General features: G+C 40.1%; 1 protein-coding gene across 2 annotated transcripts in view; it reads left to right on the forward strand.

Moving 5' to 3' along the window:
* Positions 1–17,815, forward strand: part of ZC4H2 (zinc finger C4H2-type containing) — a 120,787-nt gene that overhangs the window by 14,905 nt on the left and 88,067 nt on the right. Inside the window, exon 1 of one of the 2 annotated variants that reach the window (XM_033200849.1) lies at positions 5,707–5,786. The exons of the other annotated variant lie outside the window; for it this stretch is intronic. The gene's annotated coding sequence lies outside the window, so the exon portion shown is untranslated. Of the gene's footprint in view, positions 1–5,706; positions 5,787–17,815 lie in introns of those variants that run through there. 2 annotated transcript variants of the gene reach the window in all.

Raw genomic sequence — 17,815 nt, forward strand, 5'->3', positions numbered from 1 at the left:
CCTTTGGATTGGGTCTCTGAGTGGACATCCTTTTTGTTGATGTCGATACTATTCCTTTCGGTTTGTTAGTTTTCCTTCTAACAGACCCATCTGCTGCAGGTCTGCTGGAGCCTGCTGGAGGTCCACTCCAGACCCTGTTTTCCTAGGTATCACCAGCAGAGGCTACAGAACAGCAAAGATCGCTACTTGTTCCTTCCTCTCGAAGCTTCGTCCCAGAGGGGCACCTGACAGATGCCAGCCAGAGCTCTCCTGTATGAGGTGTCTGTTGGCCCCTGCTGGGAGGTATCTCCCAGTCAGGATACGTGGGGGTCAGGGACCCACTTGAGGAGGCAGTTTATTCCTTATCAGAACTTGAACTCTGTCCTGAGTGATCTGCTTCTCTCTTCATAGCTGTCAGGCAGGGATATTTAAGTCTGCTGAAGCTGCACGCACAGCTGCCCCTCACCTGGGTCCTCTGTCCCAGTGAGATGGGGGTTTTATCTATAAGCCCCTGACTGGTGCTACCTTTTTTTTCAGAGATGCCCTGCCCAGAGAGGAGAAATCTAGAGAGGCCTTCTGGCCACAGTGGCCTTGCTGAGCTAAGGTGGGCTCCGTCCAGTTCAAACTTCCTGACAGCTTTGATTATACTCTGAGGGGAAAACTGCCTACTCAAGCCTCAGCAATGGCAGACGCCCCTCCCCCAACTAAGCTTGAGTGTCCCAGATCAACCTTAGACTGCTGTGCTGGCAGTGAGAATTTCAAGCCAGTGGATCTTAGCTTGCTCAGCTTTGTGGGGATGGGAGCCCCTGAACCAGACTACTTCGCTCCCTGGCTTCAGCACCTTTTCCAGGGGAGTGAACGGTTCTGTCTTGCTGGCATTCCAGGTGCCACTGGGGTATGGGAAAAAAAAAAAAAAAAAAAAAAAAAAAAAAAAAAAAAGCTCCTGCAGCTAGCCCTGTGTCTGCTCAAATAGCTGCCCAGTTTCATGCTTGAAACCCAGGGTCTTGGTGACGTAGGCACTAGAGGGATTTCTTGGTCTGCTGGTTGTGAAGACTGTGGGAAAAGCACAGTATCTGGGCCAGAGTGCACCATTCCTCAAAGTACAGTCTCTCATGGCTTCTCTTGGCTAGGGGAGGAAATCCCCCAACCCTTTGAGCTTCCCAGGTGAGGCAACGCCCCACTCTGCTTTGTCTCGCCCTCCATGGGCTGCACCCACGATCCAACCAGTCACAATGAGATGAACAGGGTGCCTCAGTTGGAAATGCAGAAATCACCCACCTTCTGGGAGCTGCAGACCGGAGCTGTTCCTATTCGGCCATCTTGCCGGCAACCAATGAACATTTTTTCATGTTGGCAACTTGTATGTCGTCTTTTGAGAAGTGTCTGTTCATGTCTTTTGCCTACTTTTTAATGGAGTTATTTAGTTTTTGCTTGTTGATTTAAGTTCCTTATAGATTCTGGATATTAGACCCTTGTCAGATGCATAGTTTTTGAATATTTTATCCCATTCTGTGAGTTGTATATCGATGTTTTCTTTTGCTATGCAGAAGCTCTTTAGATACTGGCATTGGTGGTTCAGTGGTAGAATTCTCAGTTGAATTTTATTTAATGGATTATAGACACTGCACAATTAGCACAAATTGACAGGCATAGAGATGAAGTTAAAACCCCAATTTTTTTCTGTTTCACCCTCTATCCTTGTTATCTTAACAATAGGCTTGGTAACAGCAATATGATAATGTTATTTTTGCTTAATATTGTCATAAGCACTTGATCCTACATTTCATGAGTGTGGAACTAGAACTTAAGAAAAGTGGTATCCAAGGGAGACTTGAATTTGTATCATTGCAGCTTCAGAGAAGTTACAACCCTAGTGAAATACAGCCAAGCATGCAACTGCTGAAGGAAAATAGACTCCACCTAGGAATCTGGGTGAAACCTCCTCTGGCTGAGATACAGCAAAATAATAAATTGGGGAGAAAGTTATTTTTGGCTTTAATTTCTTGGCGAATTCAATTTCTACATAGTACATAGATTTCAGCATGAAACTAACTTTCCTGAAACTTAATACTTAGAGTGGTTTCATATTGTTCAAATGTAGACATTCTGATATTGCTGTGCTGATGTTGCATTATTTGGACTATGCTACCATGCAGTACTCATTGTACCAGGTTTGACAACTGTAGATATGCATAATTTGGTATGTGAAATAAAATAGCAGGTAAATGTTTGAACTGCTGTGCAGCTTTGATCCTGGGAGGATAAGCAAAATAATTGATGAATGTCAGGGAGATGGTACTAGAAAAGGAGGGGTAGAACTTCTTTTCTGATAGTCCATGGGCCTTCCTCACAAGGGGGATGGTTATGGCTGACCATCATCTTGACTATTAAGCCCAAAGAGGTGAGAGAAAAAATGCAGAATAATCTAAGGGGAGAGGTGTCCCGATGCCTCTTTTCACATCAGAAATAACTCTAGCAGATGGTTTCCACATATTTTCCTATTTTCTTCCCTCTTTCTAAACGGAAGGGAACATCAAACCAATAGATCATAATGCGAGATATGGCTGGATCACATTTACTTGTAGGCCAAAGAATTGGAACACTGGACTACAGACCAGGCAGGTGGGCAAAGCCTTGGTCCCGGCTGCTCCTCCTTCCATTTTGCTGGGATCACCAAAGTTCTTTCTTTTTAGCTATATGCAGTTGATAGAAGGTAATATTTTTGTTCATCCTGAGTTAGGGGAATACTAGACTCTCTTAGAACTCTAGCCATGTACTTCAAATCAGGTTTCCCAGAACTCTGTATTAGATATATTGGGCCCTGGTCCAACTAATAATAACATGATGCTCTGTTCCCAATTTTTTAATTGTTCTGTTCTCAGGGAGCAATTGAGAATGAAGAGTAAGGCAGAATCTGAGCATTCTTGGTTATTCTAGCCAAACCCAACAAAACCTCTTCACATTCCCAGTACTATTCATCTTCTAACTTTATTCTAGCAGGTACTTATGGGATTATCTACTCCAAAACTCTCTCTTAAAAGTCTGCTGTCATCTTTTTTGTCCATCCTACAACCTACATGGTTGCAGCAAGAGTTGTTATATTATTACAACATGATCATACTCCCTAAACATAGTTGATTGGACCAGGGGATAAGTACATTATTTCAGGCAGGCCAGTCAGTACTTTCCCTAGGGTAAAGAAGCAGCATCTGTCTCTTTTATCAGAAAAGCAAGAGCTTTTCCATAAGCTTCCCCAGCTGATTCCCACTTAAGATCATTGGTCAAAACGGGGTGCATGGCCACCCTGACTTGAAGGAAGCTAGACAAGTTAGTATCTCACCTGAAGCTGGCCACATTGATGCCCAGAACAAATTTAAGTCTCTTTTGTCAAGGAATAAAAGGGGAATGGGTATTAGGAAGGGAATTAACAGGGTCTGCCACGTTAATTTATTTATTTATTTATAGATATAATGCAAAATAAATTTGCTAAATATAAACCTAGCTGCCTTGCAAGGAGAGTAATTCATTTTAAAAATGAACTTTTTTGGCTATATATCTTATGTATTGAGGTAAGCAAGCTAGTAGGAAGGAATTGGGGAGGACAAAAGTGTTCTGCATAATAGAGGGGAATGTGCTTGGAACTATGGGAGCAATCTTGGAGGGAGAGGACTAAGAGAAGAGATGGGAAGAAGAGAAAGAAGATGATGGAAGGACACATGGCTCCTCCTCTGAGCTTTCTCTTTACCTCCAAATCTTTAACAAAGTCTAGAACTCATGAAAGTATTATTGTGAATAGATTTCTTGTGTAAACTAGTGAAGGGTTGAGGTCCATATGTATATTGTATTAGAGTGAAATATGTATAGCATGTGCAGATGCAGGAGGCAGAGAAAAGAACCTGAGAAAAGAGTGTATAAGCCCCACAGATTATCATAGAATCATGAGGAAAGTCAGGAGCTCACATATCATGGAATGAGAGAGGCCTAAACCAATTATTCCAAGATCTCTGAGGAGTAAGGCTAACCCAGCCAACATTTGGATTATATGTGTTTCTTGTCCTTACCAAGTGGTGATCCCCTTGAGGAGCGAGGTACCATCATACCCATCATTGCATGGAACATAGATAATCTATAATACTTGTTGAGTTAAATTGAATAGACCTGACCTATATTGAAATTCTCAATATACCTATTTTAACTCCTTTAGTAATAGACTGTCCATTAAGAGTGTGTCTGATTCAGTGTTTTATTAAACGAGATGCCTAAAACATACTAGGTGCTTAAAGGGCCAATTTTCAAAGCCTTGCTTTTATGGAGAGAAATAATGTGCCAGGTAATCTGAGTCCTATTTCTAGCATGCTCTGGAACACTGGCTCTGATTTCTTGGCATTTTGTTTCCCTTAGGCGATATGGAAATGAATTTTTATTCTCAAGCAAATATTAATTGATGGCAGGGGAAAGCTGCACAGATACATGCCGTGTGGCAGAGGGAAACCAGTTTGGATTTTAATTTTCCACCAATGATTAGCCAAATGGATAATCAAGAATTGGCAGTGTACAACCATTACTCACAATTAGAAGTTGCTTAGGCAGTTCATTTATTCTAAGTATAACTGGGTACAGAAACAAGACTGGAATGATAGACACATAATGTTGAGAATTATATGAAATTGTAGGTGATTTTTGCTTTCTGTATCATTTTGTGCAATTTTCAAGCTACTGAATATGTTCATAAGTGCTCTTTAAAATAAATTCAGTTCATTTTTTTTGGTGGGACTAGAACTAACATTTACTGAATAACTATTATGTGTTGAGCACTACACTACACACTTTATAAATATAGCATTTAATCTTTGGAGATAGTTTATTCAGCCAATTTTATGGATTATATAACTGGGTTCCAGAGAGGCAAAGTGACTTTCCCACAGATTACAGACAAAAAGTGCAAATATGAAGACTTAAACCCAGTTTTTTCTGTAGAACATGGTGAAATATGAATTGCTGGACTCCCACAGTTCATCCCATGAATTGCTCCCATAATTTCTGACTTAGTAGGTTTAGGGAAAGGCTGAGAGTTTGCATTCTAAAAGTGCCCAGTTTATGCTGACCGTGCTGTTCTTGGAATGACACCATGGGAACCATAGCTCCAGGAAATCTAAGTATATAAAAGCCTGAAGTCATCTCATCTTAGGTTTCCAAATCAGTGGACCAAGGTACACTGGTGTGAATTATAAGTGTGCAGAGGAATCCCTTTTGCGCTCAAAATGGTTGTGTAGGACCTAGAGAAACTAGTCACTCAAGCCACAGGCAGCCTTGTTGTTTTACCTCCAGTTTGCTATACATACAAGTATTATTTTCTATCATGTAAAAAGAATTAGAAAGCATCCTTCTAGTCCATCCACTCATATAAGGCCTGAATCCTTTCCACAAAAATCTCTAACAGATAGTCAGATTCTGCTTGAATACCTTCAAAGATGGGGAACTCGTTCACCTATGAAAGATTAGTTCCAATTTTAGACTGCTCTAACCTGATTATTATAAAACTTTTTTTTCTACATAAGCAGACAGCTGTGAGAAGAGAGAGCAGAAGAGAAAATATCTGAATCGTGAGTTGTTAGCCCATGGCAGAATGTTTAAATGGATGTTCTGGAGATGTCCATCATTTATTTCCTGTAATTGTTTTGCTGCATAACAAATTACCCCTAAAATCTAGCAGCTTAAAACAGCTGACATTTATTATCTCACTGTTTCTGCGGGTCAAGAATCCAAGCACAGCTTGATTGAGTCCTCTGCTTCAGGATCTTTCACAGGTAACTGTCAAGGTGTTGGCTGGGCTCTAGTCATCTCAAGACTCAACTTTGGTGTAATCTACTTTCAAGTTCACATGGTCGTTGCCAGGATTCAGTTATTTGTGGATTGTTGGACTGAAGGGCCTCAGTTCCTTGCTACCTATTGAAGAGAGACTGCTATTAGTTCCTTGTCACAAGAGCCTCTTCAATATGGCAGCATGTTTTATCAAGGCCTGCAAGCTAAAAAATCAATGAAGAGAGTCTGCTAGCAAGAGGGAAGTTGCAAACTTTTGTAACCTAATCTAGAAAAGGACATGCCATGAGTTTTGCTATATTCTGTTCATCAGAAGCAAGTCATTAAGTCTAGGCCACCCCTAATAGGAGGGGGTTACACAGAGAAATGGATACTAGAAGGCAGGGATCACTGGAGGCCACTTTAGAAGTTTACCTATTACATGAATACTTCTACACTCCTTAGAATAGCTATCCCTGGCAAAGCCCCACAAGGTAACCCTTCTCACTGTTTCCTGATTGCCCTGGGTTGGAGGTTAGACACTGACTTGGATTAGACCACACAGAGACTATGTCACTTGCTGCAGTGATTTAACCTGGCAGGTCCTTGTATCGGAGACTTGTAACTGCCAACATAGTATCCATTTTCATATTCTTCATTGCTAGCACACCTGAGATTTTTTTTCAGGTCCACCATGTGCCTAGTTCACTTCCCCTGCTCCCTTTGGATGTACCTTGGGGTGGCCATAAGGCTATTTCTAGCCAATGAAATGTAAGGGAAAATTTGATGGGCATTTCTGAAAATGCTTTTCTTTCCCAATAAAAAGGGACAGAAACAGATAGAATTTCTTTCTATCTCTTCCTTTATTTTTCCTGCCACGAATGCGGATATCGTGGCCAGAAGTGATGTAACCACCTTGCAAGCACATGGAGAAGGTCACTGAAATGTTGGTCCTGCTATCATTGAGCTAATCTATCAACATCAATAATCCCCTGCATCTATACTTATTGAATGAGAAAAACCCTGTTTAAGCCACTGTAGTTGGAATTGTTTTTGCTGCTGAAACCATGCCTACCTGACGTATTCATGTAGAGAACTGGCACTTACACTTTTGGACAGCTATGATTAGCTAAGCATACTCAGATAGCGAGCAGAGGATAAATTTAAAAATATGATTGTTGAGCAGATGTTTTGAGAGAAGAAGTAAGATTATGTAGTACAAGAGAGAGTGAATGAGAGCAAGAGATGGAAAGATTTTCCAGTTCTCTGAGACATAACTGCATTCTTCTAAGTGTGTTACACAAGATTCCCTACAGTATCATTACAATAACCCTCAATACTTGAGCTAATTTCTGTAACTGGCAACCAACATGCCTTGCATGAATACTTGAGTTATTTTTTTAAAGCATGTGACGTAAAGATTGCAATGTACTAGACTTCTTTCTTTGTTTCTATTCTCTTTTTTTTTTTTTTTATTATACTTGTAAGTTCTAGGGTACATGTGCATAACGTGCAGGTTTGTTACATATGTATACTTCTGCCATGTTGGTGTGCTGCACCCATCAACTCGTCAGCACCCATCAATTCGTCATTTATATCAGGAATAACTCCCAATGCAATCCCTCCCCCCTCCCCCCTCCCCATGATAGGCCCCGATGTGTGATGTTCCCATTCCCGAGTCCAAGTGATCTCATTGTTCAGTTCCCACCTATGAGTGAGAAATGCAGGGTTTGGTTTTCTGTTCTTGTGATAGTTTGCTAAGAATGATGGTTTCCAGCTGCATCCATGTCCCTACAAAGGACGCAACTCATCCTTTTCTATGGCTGCATAATATTCCATGGGTATATGTGCCACATTTTCTTAATCCAGTCTGTCACAGATGGACATTTGGGTTGATTCCAAGCCTTTGCTATTGTGAATAGTGTGAATAGTGCCGCAATAAACACGCATGTGCATGTGTCTTTATAGCAGCATGATTTGTAATCCTTTGGGTATATACCCAGTAGTAGGATGGCTGGGTCATATGGTACATCTAGTTCTAGATCCTTGAGGAATCTCCATACTGTTTTCCATAACGGTTGAACTAGTTTACAATCCCACCAACAGTGTAAAAGTGTTCCTATTTCTCCACATCCTCTCCAACACCTGTTGTTTCCTGATTTTTAATGATTGCCATTCTAACTGGTGTGAGATGGTATCTCATTGTGGTTTTGATTTGCATTTCTCTGATGGCGAGTGATGATGAGCATTTTTTCATGTGTCTGTTGGCTGTATGAATGTCTTCTTTTGAGAAATGTCTGTTCATATCCTTTGCCCACTTTTTGATGGGGTTGTTTGTTTTTTCTTGTAAATTTGTTTGAGTTCTTTGTAGATTCTGGATATTAGCCCTTTGTCAGATGAGTAGATTGCAAAAATTTTCTCCATTCTGTAGGTTGCCTGTTCACTCTGATGGTAGTTCTTTTGCTGTGCAGAAGCTCTTTAGTTTAATTAGAGACCATTTGTCATTTTTGCTTTTGCTGCCTTTGCTTTTGGTGTTCTAGACATGAAGTCCTCACCCATGCCTATGTCCTGAATGGTATACCTAGGTTTTCTTCTAGGGTTTTTATGGTATTAGGTCTAACATTTAAGTCTCTAATCCATCTTGAATTAATTTTCGTATAGGAGTAAGGAAAGGATCCAGTTTCAGCTTTCTACTTATGGCTAGCCAATTTTCCCAGCACCATTATTAAATAGGGAATCCTTCCCCATTCTTGTTTCTCTTAGGTTTGTCAAAGATCAGATGTCTGTAGATGTGTGGTAGTATTTCTGAGGCCTGTTCTGTTCATTGGTCTATATCTCTCTTTTGGTACCAGTACCATGCTGTTTTGGTTACTGTAGCCTTGTAGTATAGTTTGAAGTCAGGTAGGTGATGCCTCCAGCGTTGTTCTTTTGACTTAGGATTGTCTTGGCAATGCGGGCTCTTTTTTCCTTCATATGAACTTTAAAGCTGTTTTTCCAATCTGTGAAAAAACTCATTGGTAGCTTGATGGGGATGGCATTGAATCTATAAATAACCTTGGGCAGTATGGCCCTTTTCACGATATTGATTCTTCTATCCATGAGCATGGTATGTTTTCCATTTGTTAGTGTCCTCTTTTATTTCACTGAGCAGTGGTTTGTAGTTCTCCTTGAAAGATCCTTTACATCCCTTGTAAGTTGGATTCCTAAGTATTTTATTCTCTTAAAGCAATTGTGAATGGAAGTTCATTCCTGATTGGCTCTCTGTTTGTCTGTTACTGGTGTATAAGAAAGCTTGTGATTTTTGCACATTCATTTTGTATCCTGATACTTTGCTGAAGTTGCTTATCAGCTTAAGGAGATTTTGGGCTGAGACAATGGGGTTTTCTAAATATACAATCATGTCATCTGCAAACAGGGACAATTTGACTTCTTCTTTTCCTAACTGGATACCCTTGATTTCTTTCTTGCCTGATTGCCCTAGCCAGAACTTCCAACACTATGTGAATAGGAGTGGTGAGAGAGGGCATCCCTGTCTTGTGCCAGTTTTCAAAGGGAATTTTTCCAGTTTTTGCCCATTCAGTATGATATTGTCTGTGGGTTTGTCATAAAAAGCTCTTATTATTTTGAGGTACGTTCCATCAATACCGAATTATTGAGCGTTTTTAGCATAAAGGGCTGTTGAATTTTGTCAAAAGCCTTTTCTACATCTATTGAGATAATCATGTGGTTCTTGTCTTTGGTTCTGTTTATATGCTGGATTATGTTTATTGCATCCCAGGGATGAAGCCCACTTGATCATGGTGGATAAGCTTTTTGATGTGCTGCTGAATCCGTTTGCCAGTATTTTATTGAGGATTTCATCGATGTTCATCAGGGATATTGGTCTAAAATTCTCTTTTTTTTGTTGTGTCTCTGCCAGGCTTTGGTATCAGGATGATGTTGGCCTCATAAAAAGAGTTAGGGAGGATTCCCTCTTTTTCAATGATTGGAATAGTTTCAGAAGGAATGGTACCAGCTCCTCCTTGTACCTCTGGTAGAATTCAGCTGTGAATCCATCTGGTCCTGGACTTTTTTTGGTTGGTAGCTATATTAATTATTGCCTCAATTTCAGAGCCTGCTTTTGGTCTATTCAGGGATTCAACTTCTTCCTGGTTCAGTCTTGGAGAGTGTTAAGTGTCCAGGAATTATCCATTTCTTCTAGATTTTCTAGTTGATTTGCGTAGAGGTGTTTATAGTATTCTCTGATGGTAGCTTGTATTTCTGTGGGGTCGGTGGTGATATCCCTTTTATCATTTTTTATTGCGTCTATTTAATTCTTCTCTCTTTTCTTCTTTATTAGTCTTGCTAGCGGTCTGTCAATTTGTTGATTTTTTCAAAAACCCTCCTGGATTCATTGATTTTTGGAGGGCTTTTTGTGTCTATATCTCGCTCAGTTCTGCTCTGATCTTAGGTATTTCTTGCCTTCTGCTAGCTTTTGAATGTGTTTGCTCTTGCTTCTCCAGTTCTTTTAATTGTGATATTAGAGTGTCAATTTTAGATCGTTCAAGCTTTCTCTTGTGGGCATTTAGTGCTATAAATTTCCCTCTAAACACTGCTTTAAGTGTGTCCCAGAGATTCTGGTATGTTGTATCTTTGTTCTCATTGGTTTCAAAGAACATCTTTATTTCTGCTTCATTTCATTATGTACCCAGTACATTCAGGAGCAGGTTGTTCAGTTTCCATGTACTGAGCATTTTTGATTGAGTTTCTTAGTCCTGAGTTCTAGTTTGATTGCACTGTGGTTCTGAGAGACAGTTTGTTATAATTTCTGTTCTTGTACATTTGCTGAGGAGTGCTTTACTTCCAATTATGTGGTCAATTTTGGAATAAGTGCGATGTGGTGTTGAGAAGAATGTATATTCTCTTGATTTCGGGTGGAGAGTTCTATAGATGTCTATTAGGTCCGCTTGGTGCAGATGAGTTCAATTCCTGGATATCCTTGTTAACTTTCTGTCTCGTTGATCTGCCTAATGTTGACAGTGGAGTGTTGAAGTCTCCCATTATTATTGTATGGGAGTCTAAGTCTCTTTGTAAGTCTCTAAGGACTTGCTTTATGAATTGGGTGCTCCTGTATTGGGTGCATATATATTTAGGGAGTTAGCTCTTCCTGTTGAATTGATCCCTTTACCATTATGTAATGGCCTTCTTTGTCTCTTTTGATCTTTGATGGTTTAAAGTCTATTTTATCAGAGACTAGGATTGCAACCCCTGCTTTTTTTGTTCTCCATTTGCTTGGTAGATCTTCCTCCATCCCTTTATTTGGAGCCTATGTATGTCTCTGCATGTGAGATGGGTCTCCTGAATACAGCAGACTGATGGGTCTTGACTCTTTATCCAGTTGCCAGTCTGTGTCTTTTAATTGGAGCATTTAGTCCATTAACATTTAAGGTTAATGTTGTTATGTGTGAACTTGATCCTGTCATTATGATATTAACTGGTTATTTTGCTCATTAGTTGATGCAGTTTCTTCCTAGCCTTGATGGTCTTTACATTTTGGCATTTTTTGCAATGGCTGGTACCGTTTGTTCCTTTCCATGTTTAGGGCTCCTTCAGTGTCTCTCTTGTAAGGCAGGCCTGGTAGTGACAAAATCTCTAAGCATTTGCTTATCTGTAAAGGATTTTATTTCTCCTTCACTTATGAAACTTAGTTTGGCTGGATATGAAATTCTGGGTTTAAAATTCTTTTCTTTAAGAATATTGAGTATTGGCCCCCACTCTCTTCTGGCTTGTAGAGTTTCTGCCAAGAGATCTGCTGTTAGTCTGATGGGCTTCCCTTGTGGGTAACCCGACCTTTCTCTCTGGCTGCCCTAAGATTTTTTCCTTCATTTCAACTTTGTGAATCTGGCAATTATGTGTCTTGGAGTTGCTCTTCTCGAGAAAAATCTTTGTGTGTTTTCTGTATTTCCTGAATTTGAATGTTGGCCTGCCCTACTAGGTTGGGATAGTTCTCCTGGATGATATCCTGAAGAGTGTTTTCCCACTTGGTTCCATTTTCCCCCTCACTTTCAGGCACCCCAATCAGACATAGATTTGCTCTTTTTACATAATCCCATACTTCTTGCAGGCTTTGTTCAGTTCTTTTCTTTCTTCTTTTTCTTTGGTTTCTCTTCTCGCTTCATTTCATTCATTTGATCCTCAATCATGATACTCTTTCTTCCAGTTGATCGAGTCGGTTACTGAAGCTTGTGCATTTGTCACGTATTTCTCGTGTCATGGTTTTTATCTCTGTCATTTCATTTATGACCTTCTCTGCATTAATTATTCTAGCTATCAATTCTTCCACTCTTTTTTCAAGATTTTAGTTTCTTTGCGCTGGGTGCGTAATTCTTCCTTTAGCTCTGAGAAGTTTGATGGACTGAAGCCTCTTCTCTCATCTCGTCAAAGTCATTCTCTGACCAGCTTTGATCCGTTGCTGGCGATGAGCTGTGCTCCTTTGCAGGGAGAGATGCGCTCTTATTTTTTGAATTTCCAGCTTTCCTGCCCTGCTTTTTCCCCATTGTTGTGGTTTTATCTGCCTCTGGTCTTTGATGATGGTGACCTACTGATGGGGTTTTGGTATAGGTGTTCTCCTGTGTACTAGTTTTCCTTCTAGTAGTCAGGACCCTCAGCTGTAGGTCCGTTGGAGATAGCTTGAAGTCTTCTCCAGACCCTGTTTGCCTGGGTATCAGCAGCAGAGGTTGCAGAAGATAGAATATTGCTGAACAGCAAGTGTACCTGTCTGATTATTACTTTGGAAGCTTCCTCTCAGGGTGTACTCCACCCTGTGAGGTGTGGGGTGTCAGACTGCCCCTAGGGGGGATGTCTCCCCGTTAGACTACTCAGGGGTCAGGGACCCACTTGCCCAGGCAGTCTGTCCGTTCTCAGATCTCAGCCTCCGTGTTGGGAGATCCACTGCTCTCTTCAAAGCTGTCAGACAGAGTCGTTCGCGTCTGCACAGGCCTCTGCTGCTTCCCCTGCTGTTGTTTAGCTGTGTCCTGTCCCCAGAGGTGGAGTCTACAGAGACAGGCAGGTTTCCTTGAGCTGCTGTGAGCTCCACCCAGTTCGAGCTTCCCAGCGGCTTTGTTTACCTACTTAAGCCTCAGCAATGGCGGGTGCCCCTCTCCCAGCCTCGCTGCTGCCTTGCGGATAGATCGCAGACTGCTGTGCTAGCAATGAGGGAGGACTCTGGGCGTGGGACCCTCCCGGCCAGGTGTGAGTATAATCTCCTGGTGTGCCCGTTTGCTAAAGCGCAGTATGGGTTGGGAATTACCCGATTTTCCAGGTGTTGTAGTCTCAGTTCCCCTGGCTAGGAAAAGGGATTCCTTCCCCCTTGCACTTCCAGGTGAGGCAATGCCTCGCCCTGCTTCAGCTCTCGCTGGTCGGGCTGCAGCAGCTGACCAGCACCGATTGTCGGCACTCCCCAGTGAGATGACCCCAGTAACTCAGTTGAAAATGCAGAAATCACTGGTCTTCTGTGTCGCTCGCGCCAGGAGTTGGAGACTGGAGCTCTTCCTATTCGGCCATCTTGCTCCGGATTTCCTTTGTATTGGATGTACTCAGCATTGGGATTGCCCGATCATATAGTAGTTCTATTTTTAGTTGTTTGAGGAACTTGCATATTGTTCTCCATAGTGGCTGTACTAATTTAAATTTCTACCAACTGTGTGCGGGGGTTCTCCTTTCTTCACATCCTCACCAACATCCATTATTGCCTATCTTTCAGATAAAAGCCATTTTAACTGGGATGAGACAAAATCTCATTGTAGTTTTGATTTCCATTTCTCTGATAAATAGTGATGTTGAGCTTTTTTTTGTATCTGTTGGCTGTTCGTGTCTTCTGAAAATTCTTTTCACTTATTTTGCCTATCTTTTAATCAGATTATTTGTTGTTGTTTTCCTGTTAAGTTTTTGAACTCCTTACATATTCTGGTTATTAATCCCTTATCAGATGGGTACTTTGCAAATATTTTATCCCATTCTATGTGCTGTCTCTTCACTTTGTTGATTGTTTCCATTGCTGTGCAGAAGCTTTTTAGCTTGATGTGATCCTGTTTGTCCATTTTTGTTTGGTTACCTGAGCTTTTGGGGCCTTACTCAAGAAAAGTTTGCCCTAACCAATGTTCTGGAGTGTTTCTCCAAGGTTTTCTTCTAGTATTTTCATAGTTCAGGTCTTATATTTAAATATTTAATCCCATTAAATTTGATTTTGATTCTTGTATATGGTGGAGATAGGGGTCTATTTTCATTCTTCTGCATATGGATATCCCATTTTCCCAGCACCATTTATTGAAGAGTGATTGATTCTTCTGATCACAGAGATACAAAGAAGCCAGAAGCCATTATTGTTGCACCTCCCCAATTGTTACAAGTCCCTTCTCCTCTGGCTGCAGTGACTTCCAAGAAGTTTGAGGGCTGGCACCCTTTTTTTCCCCTTTTACTTTTCTCTTTTTCCCCTCTTCAGAGCCAGATGTTAAAGACCGGGACATTCAAAAACAACTGTATATATGGGGAAAATTAGAAAATGACTGTGCCTGCCCAGGGAAAGGCTCAGAAATTACCCAAGAAGACTTTAGATTTACACTTCAGCCTGATACTTGGCATAGAGACAGTCTACAGCAATAAAAACTTCAAAGCAATAAATAAAAACAGTAACAAAAACTAGAAAACCCTGGGTAAGGGAGACAGTTTTCTTTTCAGAGTTACCAACATTACTAGATTCAAATGTCCAGTTTTCTTTTTTTTTTTTTTTTTTTTTTTTTGAGGCGGAGTCTCGCTCTGTCGCCCGGACTGGAGTGCAGTGGCCGGATCTCAGCTCACTGCAAGCTCCGTCTCCCAGGTTTACGCCATTCTCCTGCCTCAGCCTCCTGAGTAGCTGGGACTACAGGCGCCCGCCACCTCGCCCGGCTAGTTTTTGTATTTTTAGTAGAGACGGGGTTTCACCATGTTAGCCAGGATGGTCTCGATCTCCTGACCTCGTGATCCGCCCGTCTCGGCCTCCCAAAGTGCTGGGATTACAGGCTTGAGCCACCGCGCCCGGCCAAATGTCCAGTTTTCAATGATAAATAACAAGGCATACAAAGAAAGAGAAAAGTATGGCCCTTTTAAAGGAAATGAATAAATAAACAGAAACTGTCCCTCAGAAAGATCTGGTGGCAGGTATATCAGACAAAGACTTTAAAACAGTTGTCTTAAAGATACTCAAAGAACTAAAGGAAGATGTGGAGAAAAACAGTAAACAATCTTTGAACAAAATAGAAATATCCTTGAGAAGAGAAAATCTGAAACAAAATCAAAAAGAAATTCTGAAGTTGTAAAGTACAAATGAAATGAAAAATTCACTAGAGGAATTCAAGGGCAGGTTTGAAGAGGCAGAGGAAAGAATTGACAAACAAGAGTAAGGCAATAGAAATTATTAAGAAAACAGATTGAAAAAAAATGAATAGAGCCTAAGGGACCTATAGAACATCAGCCATCAACCTGACCATTATATGCATTGTGGGAATACAAAAAGGAGAAAAGCAAGAAAAATGGTCAGAGAGAATATTGAAAGAAATAGTTGTGGAAAACTCCCCAAATTTGATGAAAAGCATGAATATAAACATCCAAGAAGGTCAGTGAACTCCAAGTAAGATTAACTCAGAGAGACCCACAGCAATACATATTATAATAACAAAAAATTTTGAAAGCAGCAAGAGAGAAGCAACTGATCACATACGTGGACTCCTCAATAACATTACAGCAGATTCCTCATCAGAAACACTGGTGCTGAGAAGAATGTATATTCTGTTGAATTGGGGTGGAGAGTTCTTTAAATGTCTATTAGTTCCACTTGGTCTAGAGCTGAGTTCAAGTCCTGAATATTCTTGTTAATTATCTGGCTCTTTGCTCTGTCTAATATTGACAGTGGGGTGTTAAAGTCTCCCACTATTATTGTGTGGGAGTCTAAGTCTCTTTTTAGGTTTCTAAGAACTTGCTTTATGAAACTGGGTGCTCCTGTTTTGGGTGCATATATATTTAGGATAGTTATGCATATATATTTAGGATAGTTAGGCCAGAAGATAGTGAACTGATATATTTACAGGACTAAAAGAAAAAAAAACTAAGAATCCTATATCTAGCAAAATTTTTCATGAAAAGTGAGAAAGAAATTGAGACATTTGCAGATAAACAAAAGCTGAGGGAGTTCATTACCACTAGACCTGCCCTTCAACAAATGTTCAAGGGAGTCCTGCACAATGAAATAAAAGGACCATAGACAGTAACTTGAAGCCATATGAAAAAATAAAATCTCAAGAAATATAAATACATGGACAATTTTAAAAGCTAATATTACTGTAGCATTTTGTAACTGCTTTCTGTTTTCTAATGTTTTAATGGATAAAAGAGAAAAACAATTATCAATCTAAAAGCTAGCATTTTGTTATTTTCCTTTGAAACTCAACATTTTGTTTTCTATATAATTTAAAAGAGTAATGCATGTAATACAATTATTAGTTTATGTTTTGCAGCACACGATGTATATGATAGAATTTCATATCAACAGCCCAAATGGGTGTAAACAGAACTGAAAAGGAGCTGAGTTTTTGTATGTCATTGAAGTTAAGCTTCTGTAAACCAAATTAGAGTGTTATAACTTTAGGATGTTAAATGTAATCTTCATGGAAACCACAAAGAAAATAGCAACAGACTATACATTAAAGAGAATGAAAAACAAATCAAACATTTCACTCCCAAATCAACTAAAAAAGAAAACAGTAATGCAGGAAATGAGGGATAAAAAAGCAGTATAAAAAAATCACAAAGCAAAATGGTTAAGTACATCCATTCTTATCAGTAATTACTTTTTTAACTTTTTTATTATTATTATACTTTAAGTTATGGGATACATATGCAGAACGTGCATGTTTGTTATATAGGTATACAGGTGCAATGGTGGTTTGTTTGCTGCACCCATCAACCTGTCATCTACATTAGGAATTTCTCCTAATGCTTTCCTTCCCTTGCCCTTCATCGCCCAACAGGCCCCTGTGCGTGATGTTCCCCTCCCTGTGTCCATGTGTTCTCATTGTTCAACTCCCACTTATGAGTGTTCCTGTGTTAGTTTACTGAGAATGATGGTTTCCAGCTTCATCAGTGTCCCTGCAAAGGACATAAACTCATCCTTTCTAATGGCTGCATAGTATTCCATGGTGTATATGTGCCACATTTTCTTTATTCAGGCTTTCATTGATGGGCATTTGGGTTGGTTCCAAGTCTATGCTATTGTAAATAGTGCTGCAATAAACATACCTGTGCATGTGTCTTTATAATAGAATGATTTTTAATGCTTTGGGTATATACCCAGTAATGGAATTGCTGGGTAAAATGGTATTTCTGCTTCTAGATCCTTGAGGAATCACCACACTGTCTTCCACAATGGTTGAACTAATTGACACTCGCATCAACACTGTAAAAGCGTTCCTATTTCTCCACATCCTCTACAGCATCTGTTGTTTCCTGACTTTTTAATGATTGCCATTCTAACTGGTGTGAGATGGTATCTTGTTGTGGTTTTGATTTGCATTTCTCTGAAGACCAGGGAGGATGAGCTTTTTTTCCATATGTTTTTTGACTGCATAAATGTCTTACTTTGAGAAGTTTCTGTTCATATCCTTCACCCACTTTTTAATTGGGTTGCTTGTTTGTTTTTCTTTTTGTTTTTGTTTTTCTTTTGTTTTTTTTTCTTTTTTCTTTTGAATGTGTTTACATTCCTTGTAGATTCTGGATGTTAGCCCTTTGCCAGATGGACAGATTGCAAAAATATTCTCCCATTCTGTAGATTGCCTGTTCACTCTGATGATAGTTTCCTTTGCTGTGCAGAAGCTCTTTAGTGTAATTAGATACCATTTGTCAATTTTGGCTTTTGTTGCCATTGCTTTTGGTGTTTTAGTCATGAAGTCTTTCCCCGTGCCTATGTCCTGAATGGTATTGCCTAGGTTTTCTTCTACAGTTTTTATGGTTTTAGGTCTTATGCTTAAGT

This window comes from Trachypithecus francoisi, unplaced genomic scaffold (assembly GCF_009764315.1).
Source record: "Trachypithecus francoisi isolate TF-2019V2 unplaced genomic scaffold, Tfra_2.0 Lachesis_group6, whole genome shotgun sequence".
Taxonomy (NCBI): domain Eukaryota; kingdom Metazoa; phylum Chordata; class Mammalia; order Primates; family Cercopithecidae; genus Trachypithecus; species Trachypithecus francoisi.